Source organism: Podarcis cretensis, assembly GCF_951804945.1.
Source record: "Podarcis cretensis genome assembly, chromosome: 2".
NCBI classification, from domain to species: domain Eukaryota; kingdom Metazoa; phylum Chordata; class Lepidosauria; order Squamata; family Lacertidae; genus Podarcis; species Podarcis cretensis.
In genome coordinates, this window is record NC_137171.1 from 51,238,108 (window position 1) to 51,257,556 (window position 19,449).

The 19,449-nt window shown below is 44.6% G+C and overlaps 1 protein-coding gene and 1 long non-coding RNA gene across 18 annotated transcripts in view; one reads left to right on the forward strand and one right to left on the reverse strand.

Moving 5' to 3' along the window:
- ABLIM3 (actin binding LIM protein family member 3) overlaps window positions 1-19,449 on the reverse strand; it is a 144,677-nt gene that overhangs the window by 74,620 nt on the left and 50,608 nt on the right. The gene's annotated exons all lie outside the window — the stretch shown is intronic.
- LOC307209649 overlaps window positions 1-19,449 on the forward strand; it is a 110,830-nt gene that overhangs the window by 59,094 nt on the left and 32,287 nt on the right. The gene's annotated exons all lie outside the window — the stretch shown is intronic.

The window sequence follows — 19,449 nt, forward strand, 5'->3', positions numbered from 1 at the left end:
TAGCAGCTGTTGTAAGAGAACCAGTGTGATGTAATGGTCAGAGCGTTGGACTAGGACCTGGGAGACCAGGGTTTGCATCCCTACTCAGCCATGAAGCTTGCTATGTGACCTTGGGCCAGTCACTGTCTCGCAACCTAACCTACCTCGCAGGGTTGTTGTGAGGATAAAATAGGAGAGAGAGTTGGAGAAGCATGTGACCATCTTGAGCTCCTTGGAGGACAAGGTGATATATAAAAGCAATAAACAAACAATGGAAGACACTCTCTTCCATTGTTTCCTGAGACAGACAGATGCCAACCAACCAAATAAATAGTCTGCCTTCAGTCTGGGGACTAGGAATATCACCCGCACCCCTTCCAGGAGGTAACTCTAGATCATGACTCAGGGATCCCCAACATGCCTGAAGGTAACTAGCCATGTGGATCAATACTTTGATGGGGCCTTTCCCTTGCTCTTTTCATGACGTTGCTTTCCTTGTTAAAGCATGGTATCTGGATTCAACTTCAAATATATTGACAGTGGCAAAGGAAGTGAGGACACAGGACAGAACAGGAGAACTGGGAGCACGGCTTTAAGGGACCTCAGAACCGTGGTGGCAAATAGATTTTTGTGAGAGAAAACTGGAAGCAGTTCATCTGACTGCGTTAGTGTGAACCTAGACAGGCCAAGTAGTGATAAAAGCTTCTTAAAAGGGGAGACCTAATGGCCCTGGAAAAGGTTCGTTTGGGCGCTTACATCTTTTGAATTTCAGCGCTGGGTGAAATTACAAACAGCTTTGAAGAAAATGCATTAGTGAACACAAACCTTCAACAAGGCCAAGCTAAGTTTCTCCTCACACCTCACCCATTAGGGCCATCTGCGGATCTCGGGGGGGGGGAGGCAGGGAGAGAAGCTGGCGCTTCTGTGCTGCTGCTTCATATCTGGCCCTCGGCATCCCCTAATTAGATCACAAGCAGTTACTGCTTCCACCTGCCTTCCGCTGTCAGTCACCATAGCTGTCGCCAGCACATTGTGTCAGCTCCCACTGTGTGACAAAGGAAAACAAACAATGGGGGAGGGATGCTGTTGAGGAGGCCACGGGTGCAGCCAAAGTGCCGGATGCCAGCGCAGGCATTGTCACATATCCAATAGCAGCAAAGGAGGGATGTGGCGAGACAGGCAAAGGCAGAGGCCTCCAATGAAATCAGGATTGCTACGGACTGTTTAGCCCCAGAGAAGGAAAGAGAACGCTGGTAAATTTTAATGTGGGTGAACATGAAACAGACAGCAGACTTCCCCAAGTGTCCCTGGTTGTCAGAGATGTCCCTCATTTGAACCCGGTGTCTCAAGTTGTCCCTCAGGCCCTCATTACCCTTGCAAAGCCACCAATTTTCTTGATCACACATCCCTCTTCTTTCTGGTATATCTGTTAACTGCATGTAATGGCTGGTGGCAACTACTGAGGTGGTTCAGGTTAAAGGAGGAGTTGTCCTTTGTACGGCCTTTAGTTATATTTTAGTTGTAGTGGGTGGTCTTCAGCTACGTTTTACTCAGAGTAAACCCACTGAAATTAATTGCAACTACTTTAGGCCCATAAATGTCAATAGGTCAACTATGAGTAAAACTTAGTTGACTACTACCTAGCTTGCTTTACTGTATTAAAAAAATTAAAATGTTTGCCAGCTTTTATGTGTTTTGTGGGTTTGTAAGTCACTTTGAGGCGTTTTGTGTATGTGTCTAGAAAGCATTTAATAAATGCACCTAATAACAGCACAGGAATCTGGTTTTTCTGGTCACATTTTCCCACATTTTCTTCTTCCAAAGGCTGAAGATCAGGAGATCATTGAGCTTGAGGCTGGTAGACAGGAGCCCACCAAACCACCTCCTATAGTACCAGGACTTGCAAAGCCAAAGTGAGGACCCTCACAAGCATCTTCCAGCAGAGCACGATATGCACCAGGCAGGAGGCCATGGAGCATTCGAGAAGTGCCCATCTTCAGTCCAGAGAGTTGGCCCTTTAAGAAACTAACTTCTCCACAAGGAGAATGTGGGCTGGAGACAGAGACAGAAAAGGACTCTGTTCGTTTTTGACCTTTGTTGGAGCAATTTTTGCACTTGAATCTCTCTATGGTGCTGCAAGTTCTGGCCCACCTTGTGGTCTCACCCTGTGGGCTGCCCTGCAGGACCAAAACAGTTTAGTCTAGATGGAGATGATGTCATATCATCACTTAATGCTGCTGTGAATCTAGGAGGGCAAAAATAAGGCTGACGTAACCTGAGGGACCAGAAGATCCTGTTCTGTGCAGTTTCTCCTTTCCTGTTAAAAGCATGTCATTGTTTATTTATGCTTCTAGGTGGAAGAAGGGTTAAAAATTTCCAAGTTTTTCTTTTAAACAACAACACTGACTCTCCCTCACTGATGGAGCCTGCTGCATAATTTACTCACCCTGTGTTTGGAATAGTGACCTCTCCACACACCACACATGCATGGAAGACAGGCTGAATAATTTTCTCCTTATGCTAGACTCTACTGCAACATTTGCATATCGCAAAAGAGCCCATGTTTGTTCTTTAACCCAGGTTCGGCATATGCCCTACTGCACAGAAGACAGTTCTCTCTTTTAAGGCATTCTGTTGTTGCTAATCTTCTGCTCACCTTGTCATACGGAGAGCAAGAAACCCAAAATCCTAACAAGAGAGATCAGCAAAGGGCCTTGAAGCTGCCCATCAACAGCACCTGCAGAGCAGGCTGGGCCGAGACACCAGTCACCCACTCCCACTATGGTGAAATATATTGTTATTTCCATTTAAATTATAGAACTCATTTCTAGATTTACATCTATAGCTATAAATTAGCATATGTACATTTTATGCAAATATGTGGTTTCTTTTGTCCTGTTTTTGCAGGGTGATGCTTTTCCTCTTTTGCCAATGTGTAGGGGACGCAGGTGGCGCTGTGGGTTAAACCACAGAGCCTAGGACTTGCTGATCAGAAGGTCGGTGGTTCAAATCCCCGCGATGGGGTGAGCTCACGTTGCTCGGTCCCAGCTCCTGCCAACCTAGCAGTTCGAAAGCATGTAGATAAATAGGTACCACTCTGGCGGGAAGGTAAACGGCATTTCTGTGTGATGCTCTGGTTCGCCAGAAGTGGCTTAGTCATGCTGGCCACATGACCCGGAAGCTGTACGCTGGCTCCCTCGGCCAATAAAGTGAGATGAGCGCTACAACCCCAGAGTCGGCCACGACTGGACCTAATGGTCAGGGGTCCCTTTACCTTTACCTTTAAGGCTACTAAGGAAGCAAAGGCAGGTTTTGTTGTTTAATTTCTATCCTGTGGAACAGACCTGAGAAACCGTGGCTAGCATTCTGCTCGCCTTCTCATTCTGAGAACAACAACAACAACAACAACAACAAAAAAAAAACCCAGCGCACTCAAGCCACCTTGGTGCCACAGAGAAGGGAGTGGACGTGCAAGACCATGCAAGGCCGGAGAAGGAATGTTATGCTAGGCCAGGGGGTAGGAAACCTTTTTAAGGTTAACGGTAGCAGAACCTACACAGGGGAGACCCACACCTGTGGCGGGCAAAGCAGGAAATATGCACAACCATGAAAAACAGCTTTCAGCTAGGGATGTTGGAGAATTCTGTCAGAAATGGCCACGGGAAAGGATATTCTCATGATATGCATGTTCATTCAGATGGAAATCATGCAAGCAAATATGAGTAGTATTTGCAACTGGGTGTTTTGTTTTGTTTTGTTTTTACTCCTCAAACCTTAAGTAAACCATAAATGACGTTAATTAAAGAAGTTGAGTCCATTGCAGATAGAAAGATGAGTTGCACATTTTAGCAGAAGCTGAACTGTGATGGAAACAGCACTAACAGCAGTGAACCCAGGGCAGAACAAAAACTGCTGCCTCCACACACACACACACACACACAAGCATGCATGTGCGCACACACACAACCCTCTCTCCATCCATCCAACAAGAGGTGTTCTCACAATTCAAGGATGGTGTTATCACAATTGAGGGATGGTGAAAGGTGCAGCAGCAGCCTGGGAAGATGGAGTGGCATGGGGAGAATTCTGAGGGCCATATAGAGAGGTCTGGAGGGCCATATTTACCCCCTCACCTTGAGATTCCTTACACCTGCACTAGGGCTTTGTGAGGAAGCTCCCAGAATCTGCTAGACAAATAGAAATTCTTCTATGAAACAGGCTGCTCCGTTTCCAGTCAACAATGTTAGAAGACATTTCATTGGCAGTCAGAAGCCCTGACAATACTTTTCAGCACTGCACTAGCAAAAAAGATTTTGTTGGGAGCCGAAGTCCCAGAACAACAATGATATCATTCATTTGGGAAGGAAAGAGGAGAAGGCAAGGAGAACAGCGCAAGGAGGGGGAGATAAGGGAAAGGGTTTTTTAAAAAAATAACAACAACAACAACCCTGGCTAAGGAAGGCAGTAAAGATGACAAATGTTGGCAGAAGAGAGGGGGAAGGGGAAAAAACAAGAGAGGAAAAATAGGGGGAAAGAAACAGTCAGAACTTTATTTCTGGCTGGGCTCACGGAAATTATTCTCTGTTCTCAAGTGCTGAAGGAAGCCCGCCATTGTGTGTGTTGTACTGAGTAACCCTGTTACCTGGCAGTACAGCAGGGAGCTTTAAAAGCTGGGTCTGTTGCCTGCAGGATGTTTACTTCCCCCAGATTTGGCAAGCTGCTAAGCCAGAAGGCGATCCAGCAGGGGATAGGAACCAACAACCCAAAGGCAACTTCCTGGCTTAAGTCATAGGCCACCCCTCCTTGGCTACTGGGTAATTCATAGATGTTTTTCATGTTCCACACTCTGTTTCCACCAGGTCAGAATTGCCCGTATGCAGCTCATTCTGTTTTATTGGATGACCCAGCCAGGCACACAAGGTGGGCTGAGGTTTTCCGCATACAGTGGTAACCTATATGAGAACACTGGTCTGCTCTCCATCTCTCCATTAAAGCCCCTTTGCCCCTCCCCCCTTTAAAGATGATTTTGGGCTCAGGCAGTGGTGTTGCTAAGAGTGGCACCTTTCAGAACAGTTGACCAGTAGTCCCTGGAAGTTATTTCTGAAAAATTACTTTATTAAAATGCAAAGTTGAACTTAATAATCACGAAAAACAGGTATGAAATGTCAAAACAGGGACAAAAAGGGAGCCAGTGAACTCAGCAATACATTCCAGGTTCTTGATAAAATCACACACACACACACACACACACACACACACTTTTTTTAAAAAAAACATAAACATGGAGATCCCTTATTTTTCATGGAGATAAGCTGCATTTCCAGCAAACCTTAGTTTGATCTTCTACACATATTCCTATTTTATTGTATTGTCCACAGCCATTTATAGACCAAAATGAGGGGTGGGGAGATTGGTTATGTTCTGCATTATTAACATAAACAATAAAATCATAGCAAGAAGAAAGAAATTTGTCTTTCCTTTTTTGACCTCTAGAGGTTCTCAGTTTATTTGTCATTTTTTTCTAGTAAGAAATATCTGTTCTGTCTAGATCCCTGCTAAAATGTAAGTTTGTTATCAGGGTGCAGTACTGTGTTTTGTTGGAACACAGAAAAAGAAGAACATGTAAACTTCCGGGATTACAATTTGTACGACAAGCACGCTGTCTTTAAAGCTGTAATACAAAGAAGCCAATCTCTGTGTTTATGGACTTGTTTTGTTCATGAAAGCCATGAGAACATAAGAGAAACCCTGCTGGACCAGACCAAAGGCCCATCTCGTCTGACAGCCTGCTTTCCATTGTGTGTGACCACCTAGATACCTCTGGGAGGCATACGAACACAGTGTGAAGTTAATCTGGAAAAATAACTGCTTTGTGTTAGTCTGCTTTTGTGTTTGGTTGGAGGGAACGGGGCCTTCTCTGTCCCCCAAGGGCCCCCTGCCTAGACAGAGATCACAGCTGGGAGATAAAGGGTTGAAGCCCCTCTGCTCCCCACACCAGTTTCTTGATTCGGATCATACACATCCAGGCTGCAATTTACTATTAAAAAACCGCTGGTGCAATTGCACATCTCATTGGGCCCTTGATTAAACGGTATATTGATAAGGGCCACATTTGTTGGGGACCTGCATCCTCAGACTTCAGTGCCTGGTCCCTAATCCTAAATCTGTGAAAAGGGGGGAGAGAAAAAACTTTTCCTTGCTGAACCTCTACTATTCAGTTCTTACATGCCCATGAACATTCCCAGAGAAAAAGTGATACAAGTCGTAAATGGCTCTGCATTGCTACTCCTAGCAGCAACCAAAAGAGCATGTGGAAATATTCACTGCTGTTGGTGAGGAACCACAATACAGTCCACAAACACTTGGGAAGATCCTGTGCCAGAAAGTGCCTTCCTATTCCAGGAGAGTTTCTGTCGTTAGTGAAAAACTATTGTGCTACGGTGGCATGAGACTTCCACGTAGGCACATTTTTATATGGCTTCCCCACTCAGTATTTCATTGCCTTGTACTTATAATGTATTATAATAGGATGGGGAGGGGGTAATATCATCTTGGGGGTTGCCTCCAAGCCTGTAGCTTTTATAACAATAAGATGAGATTCTGTAGAAAAACAGATAGAAAAACAGCCGTTCTGTTAAGCCAATAACTTTAGCCAAGTTTGTTAAGCATCTCTTTGGATGACTAAGGAGAACAGGTGACTGGTTGCCATAGAAACTACTAGCTGGAGAGGCTTTCAAAAGGTGGACTAGAGGAGGGCAGGCCTCCCAGCCTCCCCTGGCTGAACGCCAACAATGACTACAAGAGAACAATGTACCTGGGAGCAGTCTTGTTTTGATCTACACTGGAGAAGATACAGAGGCCTGGCTTGCCCTCTCTGCTGAATCCATAGCTATAGCTTGGGGACACCCCCAAAAAAACCTAAGGGGAGAGCAAGGGCTGTAGAAGTGATCCTGCTCTTTGGCCTCCCATCTTATGCTCAGCCTGTATACATGTGTAAATTTGTTTCCTTAGCATGAAGGAAACAAATGCAAGGTGTGCTCTGGGACTCCTAAAATCTCTTACTACTCAGAGATTAGGCTAGCAGTATCAACAGCACTTAGGGATGGGGGGAATCTGTCACTTTTTGTTTCTCTGAGTTTCACATTTTTCCAATCTTAAATTCAGTTCTTGCTCATTTCCATACCTTTTTACAACGTTTTCATGAAAATCTATTATATTCCTAATATAGGTAAAGGTAAAGGGACCCCTGACCATTAGGTCCAGTCGTGGCTGACTCTGGGGTTGCGGCGCTCATCTCGCTTTATTGGCCATGTGGCCAGCATGACTAAGCCACTTCCGGCGAACCAGAGCAGTGCATGTAAACGCCGTTTACCTTCCCGCCAGAGCGGTACCTATTTATCTACTTGCACTTTGGCGTGCTTTCAAACACATATACTCCTAATATACATGCTTGCATTTAGTTTTCCTATTATACAAATTTTTTTTGCAAAACAATTTTCCTTCATAGGATGCTTTTTTTGCATTTCATTCCCACAAATATATGTATATTTATGCACAGTTTACCCCAATATATGCATTTTTGCACATGTTACTTGACTGGAGAACTGCACTGCAAAATGAGAAAGGTGTGAATTTCAAAGGATGGTTTCATTCTTGCACTTTTTCAGAAAGTGCAAATTAGTTGAGTTCACCTTTAAAGAGCATGGGAATTTCTCCCTCATCCCTAATAGCATGCCAGCTTCTTACCAACCACTGGATGAGAAAGACTGCCAGGAGGCCTGGGGACAGCCACAGAGGTGAAACAAGAACCATTATTTCGTTACTCTGAATCAACTCTCTGCTGCACTAAGACTGAGTCAGTGGATATAGCTCAAGGTCCAGACAGTTCAGCAGCTTCAAAGCAAAGAGGCCAGGAAAATCCTTTTTCATTCAAATGCAACATCTAAGCAATGTTTTCCCCAGCTGCAGCTGGAGAAACAGAGGGGGCTTAGTGGAAAGACACTTAGTGCAACAGAAATGGCTTGGGTGGCATGTAAAGGGAAACCAGTAGCTGAATTAAAATCAGATCAATGCTACAGGCGTCCAGCCTGTAATTTACAGAGTAGACTTAAACTCTAATGCTTAGTTCATGCTTTAGGTTTTGAATGTCTCTTCCAATTCTATGATTCTATAAACCTGCATTTTAACCTGCATTTTAAAATACTGTAAGTCATGGGTCCTTGTGATGTATGGAAGTGAGAGCTGGACCATATAAGAAGGCTGATCGCCGAAGAATTGATGCTTTTGAATTATGGTGCTGGAGGAGACTCTTGAGCGTCCCATGGACTGCAAGAAGATCAAACATATCCATTCTGAAGGAAATCAGCCCTGAGTAGTCACTGGAAGGAAAGATCATGAAGCTGAGGCTCCAATACTTTGGCCACCTCATGAGAAGAGAAGACTCAGTGGAAAAGACCCTGATGTTGGGAAAGATGGAGGGCAGAAGGAGAAGGGGACGACAGAGGATGAGATGGTTGGATAGTGTTCTCGAAGCTACCAGCGTGAGTTTGACCAAACTGCGGGAGGCAGTGGAAGACAGGAGTGCCTGGCGTGCTCTGGTCCATGAGGTCACGAAGAGTCGGACACGACTAAATGACTAAACAACAAAGTCATGGGTCCCCATCAGATTTTACCTTCAGCATAAAGACTCTTAGGTGACTAGGCCTGCCCCATTTTCCAGACACAGGGCTGGACTTTCATCATTACCACACAAGGACATAAAAGTGCTAATCAAAATGTAGCTCAATCATGAAGGGTTGTAGCTCGGTGATAGAACATCAGCTTTGCATTGAGGACGTCCCAGGTTCAATCCCAGGCATCTCCCTGTCTGGTACCATGGACAGCCACTGCCAGCAGTGTAGACACTACTGGCCTAGATGGAGCAATAAACCCCACCTATATACATTCTCACCTTGCTCCCTATGTATGGCATGGGCGTAGATCCTCAAAAAATATTGAGAAGTATTGAAAGTACTCAGTTAGTTGAGGTTCTTCCCCCTCTAGCAGATGCCTGCCCCCCTCTGGAAGCTTGCTCCCCATAATGTCCTCTTTTGGTGGTATTTGGCTAACAAAAATCCTGGCTATGCCCATGGTATCTGGGTAGCCTTTTAAGCAGGGTTATTCCTAGGAGGAACCAGCAGAAGCAAGGGCCTCACAGGGCCTGTGCTTTGAGGGTGTCCTTTGCCTGGCCAGTTCTTCTACCTCTTCCACCCACCCAGTAAGGCTCTATGCCTTCTCCCTTCCTAGAGGAAGGAAGGAGAGAACCTCGCTAACACTGTCACAGGTAAAATACTTGCAAAGGGGGGCGGAGTAAGCCAGAGGGGAGAGAGAGCAAGGGGCTAAAGCAACAGCAAAACGACAACAAAAAGTAAGTTGAGGGGAAGGGTCATACCGCCACTGCTGTGGAGAGGAAGAGGGAAAGCAGAGAGGAGGTGAAGGCACAGCGTGATTTGGAGAGCCAGGGTGGTTTATTGGTTGGAGTGTTGGGAGCAGCGGCGGAGCAAGCCGATCGGGCGCCTGGGGTGGCGCGCATGCCGTGTGCCCAGGGGTGGGTCCAGCTGCCTGTGGGGCAGGGCCAGGCGGGGCAGGGCACTCCATGGGGCCTCCTCCCACTCAGCTGCCTGACAGTTGGGGGGGGAGGCAGCAGGCCGACCGTTTGGGGCAGTGCGGAGCCTGCGGGCAACGAAGCCGCCATGTCACTTCCAGGAAAGATGTGTGGCTCTGGCACGCTGCAGGCCCAACAATGAGTGCCTCCCAGCATTTTGTCACCCCCTCAATGGTGACACCTGGGGCGAACTGCCCCCACTGCACCCCCCTTCCTCCACCCCTTGTTGGGAGACTGGAGTTCAAATCCACACTTGGCCATGAAGCCCACTGGGTGACCTTGAGCCTGTCATTGTCTCTCAACCCACCTCACAGGATTGTTGTGAGGATAAAATCAAGAAGGTAAACAATGCACACCACCTAGAGCTCCTTGGAGGAAAGGGTGTTACATAAATGCAGTAAATTTCTCTGGGGCCCTACATTGCTCTAGGGATGGGATTCCCAGCCTCTCCCTGAGTGGATCAACTCAAATTGAGATCCATTGCAGAAAATGGAGCAGTAGTCAGCTTGGTGGGGCTCCAATAACGGCCTCTTTGACAGAACCACTTGACTCAATAGTACGGCACACTTTCATCTTCATAATCAAAGAGGTTGGCAGTTCCTAACCAAAACAGCTAAATAAATGAAGAGGCAACTGACATACAGAGTGTAATGGTGGCTTAGGGCTCCCTGCCACCTGGCAAGCTCTGTGTTTCAGGACTTGTACCCCCCCCCCCCTTGGGAGGCACTGTTAATATATTTGCTCTCCAGCAGAAGTGCCCTGCCAGGAACACTCCAATGCTGCCTGCAACAGGGTTTTGTGTGTGTGTGTGTGTGTGTGTGTGGCATAGCATTGTACTATCTGGTGGCAGGGTCTTCACCTTGCCAATGTGTGTGAGTGCATACACACACACACACACAGTGGTACCTCGGGTTACAGACGCTTCAGGTTACATACGCTTCAGGTTACAGACTCTGCTAACCCAGAAATATTACCTTGGGTTAAGAACTTTGCTCCAGGATGAGAACAGAAATTGTTCTCCGGCGGCGCGGCAGCAGCAGGAGGCCCCATTAGCTAAAGTGGTGCTCCAGGTTAAGAACAGTTTCAGGTTGAGAACGGACCTCCGGAACAAATTAACAGGAGGTACCAATATATATATTGTACACATGCTGTGTCCTCACAAAACAGTTTAAAATATTTAATGCAAGAACCAGAGAAAAGTCTGATCTGCTAGACTCTGGGTCAAATTGAGTGCATAGATGTGCTTACATGCACAACAATCCATAGTTTGCTGATAAATGGCTTTTCTTCACTTCGCCTGTCTGAAGGGTCTTGCTATTTTATTGTTCTTTTTCTTTTAACACACACACACACATGCTTTGGAGAGAGCTGTGTGGTTAAACACAATCTGAAATCCTTTTATGAACCAGAACTGCATTCATGTATAGCTGCTGATAATTTTATGTGCCTATTCACATGCCGATGAACTCTATTGTGAGAGCCTGTGCTTCTGGATACAAGCATCCATATATGTGATCAGCTGTGGCCTTTGTCTTAAATAAACAGCAGAAAACCAGGAACCAACATCCAGTAGGTCAGTAAAATTTCAGAGATGGGTGGAGGCAGACTATGAGGAGAGAGATGGGAAGGAAGACAAACAGCTGTTTGCAATATCTTCAGGAAATGGGTGCTGCTGTCTGAAAGCCAGGGCTGACTCTGGAGTGGGACACAGACTGGGTGGGGCTCATCTTTGAAATATCCACTAATGATGCCAACATGTTTTTGGCATTTTCAAGACAATCCCATTCACTCGCTTCTATGAAGGGGCAGCAGTTCAGCCACTTAGAGACAGACCCAGCCTTGTATTGCCATATCCTGGACTAACCCTAATCTCCCTTGTGACAATGAAAACATATTGATTCTTATGGAAAGTAAAGAGAACAAGATGATTTCCTTTAAAACCTGAAATGATCAAAACCCTCTTCTGCAGCCCAAGAGCGCAATTTAAAAGCCAGGAACTTAAGCATTTGTTTTACATGGTGCAAATTTCTTGACCTCGTTGTTGTAATGTAAGTAAGACTATTTTAGAGCAAAAGATGTCAGTATGATCATAAACTTGAGGGTTAATACCTTCAGACCTGCAAATGTTTCTCCTTTTTGTTGGTGCTTTGGCACCATTTTGATTTTAATAACTGTGTACTCTTCCTTGATTAATCCTACAATCTGAGCCATTTGGGGACCACATCTTGAATAGGAAGACATCATAACAATTTGGCTATGTGCTGATATCACTGAGGGCAAAAGAAACCAGCTGAGAGGGAGGGAAATGCTCCCTGTGTCAGTCACAGGTTGAAATTAGGCAGTTGGTGATCACATAGTGAAAAGTGTGGCATCATAAGGATACACAGCCAATCAGATTTAACATCATTGAAGAAGAAAATTCAGGAAGCATTTTCCTCCCAGTGAATGAGTGTGGGAAGCACCTGCCCCCACTTTCAGCATGCCCAAAATGTTTGTGAAAACTCCTCACCCCCTGTTTCAGCTTCACCCCAATAATTTGGTCAAAGAAGCCATCTGGCTGAGGGAATTCCGTTACAAAATAGACTTTTCATACAAAATAACATTGATTCATCCTGTAATGTACAAAGCATAGGTTCACTGTCAGTTGGTGAAGTTTGTGACATATGCACTCTGCAATATGTTGCCTCAACTGCTCAGAGAAAAGACATTATCACAGTAGGCAAATACTGCAAGCAAACATGTACAACAGTGTACTTATTCACAATCTGGTGTAAGACAGCTATAGTGAAGGGGAGTTATGCCCCTGATTCAGAGAGGGGAATACAGCTATTCTGGAGAATTTGAATCTCGGCTGAAGTAGCCTGCCCATTAACTATTTCTCATGCAGCTAACTGTAGAGCCATATTAGGTCATAGCCTATCTCCTGGTTAGTGGAGGTCTAGATTGTGTACCACACTGAGAGCATGTGCTAAATAGCCTTTGTTCCTAAGCTCCACATCTGCACACTATGCACATGGTAAGCATCCAGGGTCCCTGAGCAGACATCATATTTTCTGTACCACTCTTTTGTATCCACTTATGTATGCTGCTTTGCAGGTCTTTCTGTGGTGTCTGAGGGATTCCCTAGGTAACATTCCAACATGTGTTTCTTTAAACTCGCAGTGCCAATAACAGCGGCGGGACTTGAGCCAAGGGCTTTTTGCAGTTCCTTCCTTCAAAGCAGAGCTCAGAGTACTGGCTTACTTAGAGCTCTGAACTACACATCCAATTCCAACATGAAATCTGACTGATGAACAAATCTCAAAATATGTGTTTAAAGGGGAGCTGCCCTGTTTATTAATCTAGGGCACAAATGACATCTGAAAATTGTTGAAGGGGCCAGAGACAGTCACTATTTTAAGATAAAGTAGTGGCAAACAAACAGCCTGCTATTCAATTTCAAGACTGCTTGAGTGCTTTAACATGGACCACGTGCAGCATCCTGGAGTGATAGAGGACCCAGTAAATGGTGAGAGGGGTTGAAGTTGGTGAAACTGTGACCCTCTTCAAGAGATCACCTGAAAACACAAAGGTTAAGACTGTTTAGAAGGGCAAGGAGTGTGGATGCAAACACCACCACCAATGCCCCACATGTGGGGGTGCTTCTCAGACCTTCACACATTTAGGGTGAAGGACTGAAGGGGGCTTCTGTGGATGTCTTGAATGCACTTGGCTTTTCATATTATTTTATCAGTTTTCCAAAACCAACAAAAACAACAACAATATGTATTCAAACATAAAGAAAAAAAGAAAAGAGTTGACTTCCCCCTATTCCCTTCCCTGGTTCCATTGTTTATCATCATACCGCATGTCCATTTTAAATTAAAAAGTCATTGCAATTACTTATTATCCATTCATAATGTATTTTTAAAATCCTGCTAGTGTATCAACCTGTGGACATTGCTTCTTTATATATGCAATAAAGTCCTCCCAGTCTTCTTTCAATTCATTATAGTCTCTTCCTCTTAATTTCAATGTCATTTTTGCCATTTCAGCATATTCCATTATTTTCACTTGCCAATCTTCTTTAACTGGGTACCTTCTTCTTTCCAATGTTGTGCTAATAGTATTTCTGCGGCTGTTGTTGCATACTTAAATAAGTCTTTTTGTGATCTTGGTATATCCACCCAGCTTCTGGTTTTTTGACAAACGTTGTTTAAACATCTTCTTCAATTCATGATAAATCATTTCCCAATACTTAACAATTTTGCAATCCCACCACATATGAAAAAATGTCCTGAATGCACTTGGAAGCCTCTGTGCAGCCAGGAACTCTGTTATGGCAGAGTTCTCAGTCACACACAGGCTTCTAAATGAGCTCAGCTAAACATGCATAAAAGCACCTTTCAGGCCTCGGTCCAGTATATCTGAAGGAGCGTCTCCTCCCCCATCATTCTGCCCGGACACTGAGGTCCAGCTCCGAGGGCCTTCTGGCAGTTCCCTCACTGCGAGAGGCCAAGTTGCAGGGAACCAGGCAGAGGGCCTTCTCGGTGGTGGCGCCCGCCCTGTGGAATGCCCTCCCATCGGATGTCAAGGCGATGGACAACTACCTGAAATTCAGAAAACATCTGAAGGCAGCCCTGTTCAGGGAAGTTTTTAATATGTGACATTTTAGTGTATTTTTCATCTCTGTTGGAAGCCGCCCAGAGTGGCTGGGGAAACCCAGCCAGATGGGCGGGGTACAAATAATAAATTATTATTATTATTATTATTCATGTTCAATGCAGGAACATCTGAGACAACCCCATATATGTGGGGGCAACGGGAGGAGCAGGCTGTGTGTGCTCCCACCTGTCTACATACTTTTAACACTTGCATGTTCGGGTATATGTGGTGCTAGTTCCTATCCTACATTCCAGGGTGCATTTGTTTCAAAAGAAGTGAAAAAACTGAATTGAGTGGGGCACATATGGGCTGCATACAGACATGGGGTTTATTGCATTGACTTTCCTGGGTATAATGCTACCGTTTCTGTCCTGATTTCTAATGTTCCTTTGATACCAAAGTACCTGCTGCATTATGGAACTGTGGCTCTTTGGTCGACATGATGCATGTTGTGCTAAATTTTAAATGGTGGCAAAGAACTGTAAGCTTGGATACTGCCCCAAATTTCATCATGTGAAATTACAATGCAAAGCTCCCATGATTTTTTGAGTTAAAAGAGATTGCAGATGGATCTTTTCTGGACACTACTAACATGGAAATGAGTGAAAGAAGTCTAATAAAAAACAGAGTAATAAAAGAAAAAGCAATTAAAAATGCTTACGTACTCCTGTATGGCTTCTGGTGTAAGTCTAGATGGAAATCCACAATGCAGTATAGATTGGTTAAGCGTGGTATAGTCCTGAGTCTTAAGTCTTGCACTATTTAAGAATTCCATCTCCTATCTGCTTTAAATCAGCACTGCAAGACTTTTGCAAATATCAGAATTCTTAACACCGAAAGCTCAGAAGAGCGACAGACCAAGCTATCACAAATGGCAGAAAGAGGTGCGAAAAAGTAGAGGCATAAATGCTTAGAGGGAAGTGAGAATTTCCATTAAAGATGGACATTGCTGACCAAGGGCCATTCTTCCAATGTCATATCTCTAACAGAATACATGTTAGGTGAAGCATTGCTGACTTTTTATGAATACCATTCCCCCAACCAGGGCAGTAAAAGTTTGACTGAAGCCCCAAATGGAATTTACTTATTGAAGCTCATGATCTTTTTTCTACCTTCATCGACCATTCTTGCATTGGATGTATGTATAAATACATACATACATAATATATGAGGCATGCAATCTTAAAAAGGGCACAGAATTTTATACCCTTGAGGTTGGCTTCACTGTGGTGTCAAATACCCTGTTAGCAATATTGTCATATTCAGCTGCCTAAAATGTCTACAAACACTAGCTGTTCCCACTAGCACATGTAGGTTAAAAATAATAATACCTTCAGCTATTTTCTGTTGAGATCCTAAACAATACAATGCTTTTCAGTCTATCCACACAATGCACACACTTTCCTATTTGCATTTGAAACTCTTTCCTTCGTATTATAATTAGTACGGTAGTTTATTCTCCACCTAATTGTCTGGCTTTGCACAGCATGGATATAGTAGGAAATAAGAAAAGTATGAAATATATATAATACAGTACAGAATTCCTGCAGAGTTGGTATATTGGTGATGACGGCTTGTCAATCGGCGGCAAGACCATTGGAATCCTGAGCCCATTTTGATTACTGTACTTCACCTCTGGGACACAGCATGTTGCTGACTAGAAATCTGCCTCTTTACCTGACACTTCTTGCTTTGCTGTCACAGAAGGTTATCTGTGGACTCAGGGGCTGAATATGCTACTTTGTTGTCATAGCATTGCTTGCCATGTGCAGCTCATATTATTGATTTTCTTTTCTTCCAAGTAAATTGGAGCACTTGTTTGGGTCAGACGCAGGAGGAGGAGAAACCTCACAAGAGACTTGGAGGTCACAGTCTAGGCCTTCCAAGAGTCTCTAATAATCAATGTTGCAGAATGGATTATTTCCACGAAGAATGACCCCTGCCTCTTCCCATTGTGGTCACCACCCAAGGTGAAAAGGGAAGCTCTTTTCTCTGAGAGAAGCAAACAGTCAAGCCACCCTAATAAAGATAGTGATTTGTGTCCATGCACAGACAAACATACTTCTGCTAAATGAACAGAAATCTCAGGAGGTTAGACTGGCTCGGTTGTGTTTGTGTGTGTTTGTGAACAACAGATTAACTCTTAAGACCAGACTTCCACAACTTGTGATGCAGTGAGCTGAAGGCAGTGCTGGGGCGTACAAAGGTGGGGAGGGCAGTCTGCCCCAGGCACCATCTTAAAGGGGGTAACATTTGGCATCCCCCACCAGCACTGGAGTTCCAAGCAAAGCCACGTGCTGTAGGCTTGGGACTCAAGTCACAGACACACCATCACCCCAGCAGGGCCTTTGCTGGGGGTTGGCAAAGTGGGCAGGCAACCCCCGCACTGCTGTAAGCAGAAAACACTCCCTATAGCGTGCCAGCCAACAGCAGATGCTCTAGAAAGCCTTTCTCTGCCTCCAGTGAAATAGTGCTGCAGTCCTGCTAAAGCATTAACCCTGCTTGACTTACTCAGTCCACTGGACCTGGGCTACTGTCCACCCGCACCCCTTCAAGTCACAGTGAGCACAGACAGCGCCATATGGCCCTATCCCCACTTCCCTTCACTCGCCCGCAGTTGGGGATCATCCACCAGCCCAGCCTGATGGAGCCCTGATCTTTCTGAGTACCCTGTGTCACCCGTTTCATGCTCCCCCATAATGCTCTGTGACTCCTCATCTGCATGCAGGAGTTGCTCCGCCTCCTCACACTCTTCATTCAAAAAAACTAAGGCGGAGCAAGGCAAGTTTGCTGGCTGAATTGCACTGTAAAGACGGTCTTGGATTGAGGCCAAGCTATTTGGAAAAACACCCCGTGATTTCTCATTTTGCAGCTGTGCAACTTTCCTGGAAAAGTTTCAAGATTTTTATTTATTTTAAACATGTATAAACTTCTTTAGTAGAAAGTGAACAGTGCCTAACCCCATGTTTTAATAGCAGGGCCCATGATTATTATTATTGTTTGGTGGAATAACAGCAATAATAATTTGCCACCTACAAATAAATATGAGTGGCATTATCTTTTATCATCTGAAGTTATTGGAGATTTGTCACCACTTTGATTCACAGTCCAGAAAGGGACCGCTTGCATTTATTAGAGCTCAATATGATCTGGAGAGGAGGCCAATATCCAAGTTTTTAACGGCCAACTCTTATAACCTTTCATCTACCTGCAGTGAGGAGTATGGCTTGTTTTGTGCAACATGGAAATAATTTTGTCTCTTTGCTAAGCAAACCACAAGCCAGTGTTTTGCCATTGGAACGATAAGATTACAGTTCATTTGTCTAAGTTGTCTTGGCTTCTCTGTCTTAATTCACTGTAGTGGAAATTCAGATGCAGTTCTTCGGGTTTTCGCTTCTTCTTTTTTGCAATTCTGGCAGAAAGCATGAAATGGCATACTGTGGGTGTTAAAAAGGCATTTTAAGGGTGGCCATGGAACCTGAAGTTATTAAATCACATGTGCAACCACAGCAGTGGTGAAAATGAGCAGAAAGACTGCTATGGTTTGTGGTGTCCTGGGAAGAGCATCATAAGCTATTAGATGTTTCAGTTAGTTTTGGACCAGGCTTCCCAAAACACTACTTGGGCAGTGATTCGGTTTTTTTTTTAAAAAAAGGGGTGGTGGTGGAATGATTCACAACTGGAGTCCTTAATTGTGCAATCATAGAATCATAGAGTTGGAAGGGATCCTGGGGGTCATCTAGTCGAACCCCCTGCAGTACATGAATCTCAAGGGGGGGTGACAAAAAATTTCCATACCCGGGTACCACATGGGCTTGCTACGCCTTTGGGCAGTGCACAGGCACAAAATGCCTTTGTTTTGGCACTTCTGGGCAGGCAGCATAAACAGAGCAGCCTATCAAGCTCTTGGCAAGCTGCCCTAAACAGCTGGCCCACTGCATTTAGATCAGTAGATCACAAGTTGTGCAGGTCATGCAAAACATCAACTCAGACTGGCATTGCCTGTCAAACATGATGGATTGTAGTCAGTTTTGTTCCTTTGCTCCTGGAAACCTTTCTTCCAGTGGAGGTTTCCATAAATGGAAGCGGGGAGATGGGTGGTTTTGATTTTGCAAAATCTACCTTTCTCCTGCAGCCCCATGCTCTCCCAGAAAGTTCCTAAACCCTCTAGAGCAAATGTGCACAGAGAGAAGGGAGAACCAGCAAAATTTTCCTTCCCTGGGTTGAAGAGCCTTCCATGAGGGGAAGGGCACATCTGGATATAAGCCCATGGTCAATTCCTAGGGGTGACTCTGTTCTGCTTCACAACAGCCACATGTGCTCAGCATTGCTTTGACTGCATTAATTTGAGCTGTTTATGGGCCACTCTCTACTGTTCCAGAAAGGCTTCCTGTTTCCGTGTGGAGAACTGTGGGATTAATAAAATCCCTGTATCTTAGTTGGGTGACCTGCCAACAGCTAACTTCCTAAGCTTGGCTTTTAGCTCTTACATGGTCTTATGTGGTTTTAGCTCTTTCGCCTGATCCATAGGAAAAGGGCCAAAAGTGGAGGTGGGGTGGGAGCCGGTAACGCCTTTCTGTGTACTAGGGAGACATGGAAATGAGAGTCATTGGGGCTGGATGCAAAATAGGCCAACGCAGACGTAACAGTAATGCTTGGATCACATTACACCAATTGCTCAGGCAGATCTCTATCAGCAAAGGGAAGGACAAGCTGGTCCCACCCATCAGCTAGATGGGCAACAGCTGCTTGAAATTTGCACTGTTTCTTAGCACAACCTCACAGCAATTCCAAGGGAATCTGAGAAAAGGACATTGTTAAAAGGCATTAGCTATTATTTGGGGGCTGTGTGTGGAATGTTTAGGAGAAAACTCTCTTGTTTTTGTTTTTCCCTTTCAAAATACGAAACAGTAAATAGTTGTGAAATTTGCTCGTAATCCTATAGATTGGAGGGATAGAAATCCAATTGAATAAAGCATTCAGTATTCAGGCAAAAGTTCTGAGAGTTCTATGATTGGTGCAGTCTTTTTTTTTTAAAAAAAATAATTTTTATTAACTGGCCAATCACATCAAATTAAATCACATCATATAAATTCCGAATTACAAAGCCAAATTTTTAAATTTTGTTGGGGGAACCCATACTTCAAGATCCAAAGGGGAATTCAGATCATCTTCTTATTCCT